The sequence below is a fragment of the Chenopodium album genome, chromosome 14 (assembly GCF_948465745.1).
Source record: "Chenopodium album chromosome 14, dcCheAlbu1.1, whole genome shotgun sequence".
NCBI lineage: Eukaryota > Viridiplantae > Streptophyta > Magnoliopsida > Caryophyllales > Amaranthaceae > Chenopodium > Chenopodium album.
Genome location: NC_137847.1, coordinates 3,201,754 through 3,207,371, shown reverse-complemented (window position 1 = coordinate 3,207,371; position 5,618 = coordinate 3,201,754). Strand labels below are relative to the sequence as shown.

Below are 5,618 nucleotides of genomic sequence, written 5' to 3'. Positions count from 1 at the left end.
TATAATGCATGAGACGTTGGATTATTTTCACTATTCATGCATTAGATTTGATCATAACTTTTTACTAACATATAAAAATATATTTTATCATAAAATATGTTGTTAGATAAAGTTTAATATAAAGTTTCATAATATAATTTTAAAAATAATTTTCATTAATATATAATTATATAAATAAAAAGTCAAATGAGTGCATTCGTATGTGTCCAATGTTTGACTGTGTCATGTATTATGAGATAGATAGAGTATCTAATTATAAATCTGGATAGTTGGGCTGGATTAATTTTCAAAGGATAATTGGACTGTGATTAAGTTGGACTCAAAAAGTGGTATACATGGGCTAAAATGACACTTATTTGGTTGCACGGTCGTTCACACCCAGAATAATAATCAACACGGCCGTGCGCGGCAGTAAACACCAGCAGTTGAAATACCAAACAACAAACCCCCAACCACCAATAAACAAACCATGACCTCCAAACCCGAACCCATCCTCTACTCTTCTCTACCATCCAACCCAAATTCCCAACCAACTACCGTCCAAAACTACGTCGTTTTACCCATCTACCATCCCACGCGCCACCGCTTCCTCCGCCACCTCCGTCGCAACCTCCTCTCTTTCTCTCTCCTCCTCCTCCTCATCCTCGCCGTCTTCCTCCTCTTCCCTTCCGACCCTCAACTCTGACTCGTCCGTCTCAAACTCAACCACATCCGAGTCAACTCAGATCACCACCTCTCTCTCGACCTTTCTCTCTCTCTCACCCTCAAAGTTCGCAACCCTGATTTCTTCTCTGTTAATTACGACGCTTTGAATGTGTCGATTTCATATCGTGGGAGGGAATTAGGGTTTGTGAATTCTCATGGTGGGAGGATTAAAGCAAGAGGATCGTCGTATGTTGATGCCACGCTTTTGGTTGATGGTTTTGAGGTTTTTCATGATTTGTTTTATTTAATTGAAGATGTTGCTGCTGGTAAAGTTCCATTTGATACTGTTTCTTCTATTAAAGGAAGATTTGGCCTCTTTTTCCTCAAAATTCCAATCCAGGTACTTTTTATTTTATTTTATTTTTTTAAATTTCGCGTTTGATTTTAGTGTTTATATGCAAGCGGAATTTGATGAATTGAAACTATTTACATGTTACGCTTTTGTTGATTGAGCTGGATTTTGTTTTAATCGGACAAACTTGTGATTGCAATAGTTGATTTTGTTTATATTCTGAATTTTCATTTTGTCTGGAATCATAGGGAAATTTGGTAGATATCGGAATTCCGGACAAAATTAAGCGTTGGATTGGTGTTGTTCATATTCATATAATGCTTAATACTTTCTATTTCTTCTTAATGCTAATTTGAACTGAGCTTTTAACAATGCGACAAAATTGTAATTGCAAATTTGCAATTAGTGATCTTCTTGTACAGGACTCTGTGGTGATTATTGACTTAACTAGAAATTTACAGGGATCAATATTTTCCAATAATTGATTTTAGGTTAAGGTAGCTTGGACATTGTGGCAAGTTTGTGGATTGTTAATACTTAGTGCTATGCTACTTACTATTTAGCATTGCTAAATGTTGAGCATTTTTTGCAAGATAGAACATCATTTACATTGTCAAGGCTGAAATTACGATTTGTGTTTGCCACTGTGGTTCTTGGAAAAGTGGTTCTTGGAAAAGGTTAATGACCATTTGCGACTATTGTTTCTACTTCTATTGCTGTTTGCATACCTGGCCATGTTTAAAAAAAAATTTACCACTTGTCTGGTTTTTATGCTTGTGCTGTGGGCTGTGGAAAGAGTAAGACATTTGATTACAGAAAAGCAAAATTGTGCCATTGCTTTTATTGTGAGAGAAGCAAACAATGCTATAAAAGTTATTGTTTTTGCTGCTGAACCATCTTTGTGATAGAACATGGAGAAAATAGGTGTTGATTGTTTACTGTTTTTGTATGAAATATCATTTAGAGTTGCATGAGTAGTGCAGGCTGTAGTGATGTTTCTTTTTCAAGTTGTTATGCGTGGTGCTCTTCACGGATTGTCATTGAATAGTGTAAAGTTTGCTTCTATGTTTTTTCAGATGTTATTCCTGTTTCTATACTAGTTCTATACAAGTGTTTATTAGCTATCCTTTAATTTTGTTTTGTCATGCAATTTTTTCAAGCATAAACATAGGGAGCTGGGAATAAGATTTATCCCTAATTATGTAAGGTATAACCCACAGTAGCACCTATAGAGTAGAGACCATTACTTGAAGTTGTTAATTGAGTGTCATGAGTTGGTCATCTAAGCAGTGACTGTTGTTACACCCTAATGTGACGGATGACCCTTAAGCCTGTGGACCTCATGAAAAACATATGCTTATCAGGTTGTCCTAGTCATCGTAATCTTCAAATATTCTATGATACATTTCACATGGAATTAAATTACTCCTGTAAATGAAAGCATGCATGGGAATAGTTCAGTTTGCAATTTGGTCACCTAATGGCTCCCCATGGAAGCATAATGATGGATTAGGGGGTTTTGTCTCTTAACTATTGAATCATGTCTCTTGGTACTTTGAGACATGTCCCGTTTAGGTTGAGATTAAGCATCAAGCCATCACATAATAACATGAGTGCCGTCTGATTCAAAGCTAATCTAACTCCAAGCCATCAAATAGGCGAGAAGTCGAGAACTCACTGGATTAGCAAAGTAGTAGAGAGGGGGGAGGGGGTTCATATCAAATATTATAAAAAAGCCTTTTGTCTTATATTGCTTTGAAAATTGCATAGAGCCATTGCATTTTTACATTTGATATGCGCCATGGAAGTTACCATAGCAAGGCTTCTACAACCCACCTTCAGATAATGGTGTTTTCCCGAGTTAATTCTCTTTTTGATATGTCATTGTTGTGCTGTATTCAGTTTCGTTTTTCCTTTTGGCTGTGATTATGCTCTGATATCTGTTTATTACATTTCAGACTAAAGTGTCATGTGAGGTAGATGTAAATCCAAAAGACCAGACAATCGTTCATCAAAATTGCTATCCTGAGGTAAGTTACTGAGCTACTTGTGTTCATATATACTCAAATGTTTCAGTACATGTCATCTTTTGTCAACTGTTCTTGAAACTTCCTCCCTTTTTTCTTAATTCAATTCTACATTTCCTTTTTGATGTGACATAGCTCAGTAGTTGTCTAGTTATGAGTAAATATGAGTGTGGACTGGTGTAAAATCTTCTACGAGATGTGTCAGACTTTAGTAGTACATACTAAGTGGTACATATCTGTTTGATTAGATGATGAACTTTTGATTATTATATATCATGATAGTATGATGTGAGGTGTAATATTTTCCAATTACCATTAAGGCAATGTGTTGAGATCGGAATCATTGAATAGTGAGCTTGTCCATTCAGTTGATGGCATGATATGGTAGAACCGTAGAAGTTATATTCTCCAAAGTTGGGAAGGCCCAGAGCCTCTTGATAATTGACATAAGAACTTGAGAAGCCTTCTTGAATTGGGGGTTATGTTGACTTGATTACTCAACCTGTACATATTTTATTCTTTCTTCCTTCTCCTAGCTTCTGAAGGATTTGCTGATTTGTTGTTAACCTCTATTAGAAGAATATAGACTTTGGTTATTATGTTCACTTTAAGTAACTGAGCTGGGTCATAAGAACTGTATGTATGGAAAGGGAATTCTATTTCTTTGAAGAGTGCAATTATTGATATTTAATGGTTCTGTTAGTTGCTTACTAAGGGCTAGTTTTGCCTTTGTAAACATATAGCGTAATATTGTGCATTAACATATAGTAGTAGTCATGTAATTGTTGATGAACATCTTTCAGTAGTTAAATCCTGGTGAAATTTTTCTAGGAACTTGGATGAATATAAGTGATATGGCATTGCTCTTTAATTCTTTCTCCTTCTGATCACCAAGCTATTGTTCTTTTGGGGTCGAGTTCCAGTTGTTTAAAAATTAGAACTAGTAGATAGAGACAGACAACAGAGCCACAGAAGTGTTTCTACTGTTGCATCGTTCATCTTAATTTACACAACACAGAAGAAATGTTCCTTCCTTAATGGCTTATTACATTTTCAGTGACTTAGATGGCTATACAACAAGCTGCAATTATTCAATTAGTAATGGAGATGCTTCTCGCTCGATATTCTTGAGGTGTAAATTTCAGAAGGTATTTATGTGAGTTTCGCAGGATCTGCATATCGTGTGGATATTAATGTACATTATAATAATTATTATTGTACAGGGGTTATGTACATTATTTCGAAGTCAATATTATTCTAATAACATCTTACACGATCAATCACATTGAGAAATCTACATGTTTTGTATACGACGCTTGATTGTATCACGACAGTTCTCAGTATGCACTTCTGTTTGCTTGACTGCAATGCATGCATGGATTTGGAATGTCATAAACAATAAACTCATATTTGTTCTCTTTTAATCACAACGTCAATGCTTGTTTTTAAGGAGTGGAGAGAGCAAAAGAGGGTCATTCAATTACTCCTTCCATCCCTATTTACTTTACACATTTTCCGATTATATCCAATAATCGGTCACTAAACTGCAGCCGTAGGCATTTAACCTCACTCTACTAAACTGTTACTTTCTTCTTATGCCAAAATCTTCAATTAAAAAGGGCACTCTGTTAGAGGCTGAGATCAAAGTTGTCTTTTACCTAACAGCCATTTCTTTACAATTCTGCCGAACTCAAGCAAATGGATATTTTAGCAGGTCTATTAATGTCGGCCAGGTTATAGTTATCCACACTGAAATGTTTGCAGAAACTAGGTAGTTGTGTACATGTGTATCGTAACCAATTATTAATTACAACTTACAAGCATGCAAATTAGAATGACTACATAACACTATACTATGACTAATTTATTTTGTTTCCTTGTGACGTTGTACATTCTTTGATAGTTGCTATCTTCATGCACATACAATCATAGAGCTGATCAAGTATGGCGTATGGCCTAGGCTTGCCCAATTCGAGCCGAGATTGTGCCGCCACTTTATGGTCAGAATGGACCTCTGTTGGCGGCAGCTTGGGTCAATTAGACCCATGATTATTATCTCTGATACGAACTAAATTTGTAACAGAAGTGTGATTTCAAAGCTTTTGTTGCAATCAAAATAAAAATACTATATCTTGATCACAAAGAACATACAATTGCACAAGTCATCTTAGGACTAAACTTTAGCTTCCTTAATACTGAAATCTAGGACTAAGCTTCATGCTGCACCACACATAATCTGCATGATGATACCGACAACGAAAAGAACCTGGGTGGCTTGTTGGTGAGCACAGACAAACCTTTCTTTCCCCACCTCCACCACCCGCCGTAGCAGCTCCCTCTCCTTGCCGTGGATTATTTACAGCAGGTTCCTCCACCAGGGGCGGTGCATGGAAGAGGTACCTTCGAGCAATCCTCATCGTCGCCAGCCCCTCAAGGCTGTGGAAAGGGAACCCTGCTTTTTGGCACATGATAATACCTTCTTGCTCTTGATCTTCTACTTTGTATGTTCTGTGAGTTGTAGAATTTCTTTACTTGCAAGGGAATATGTTCTCTTTGGTGTTTGCTATGTATATAACGCACTCCTAAGGTAAGAA

At 36.5% G+C, this 5,618-nt stretch overlaps 1 long non-coding RNA gene across 1 annotated transcript; it reads left to right on the top strand.

Annotated features, from left to right (window-relative positions):
- Positions 1 to 386: 386 nt before the first annotated feature.
- On the top strand, positions 387 to 4,337 carry LOC145578578 (uncharacterized). Its single transcript, XR_014098888.1, has 3 exons — positions 387 to 1,045; positions 2,956 to 3,027; positions 4,082 to 4,337. It is a non-coding gene; the product is annotated as an uncharacterized LOC145578578 (long non-coding RNA).
- Positions 4,338 to 5,618: the final 1,281 nt, after the last annotated feature.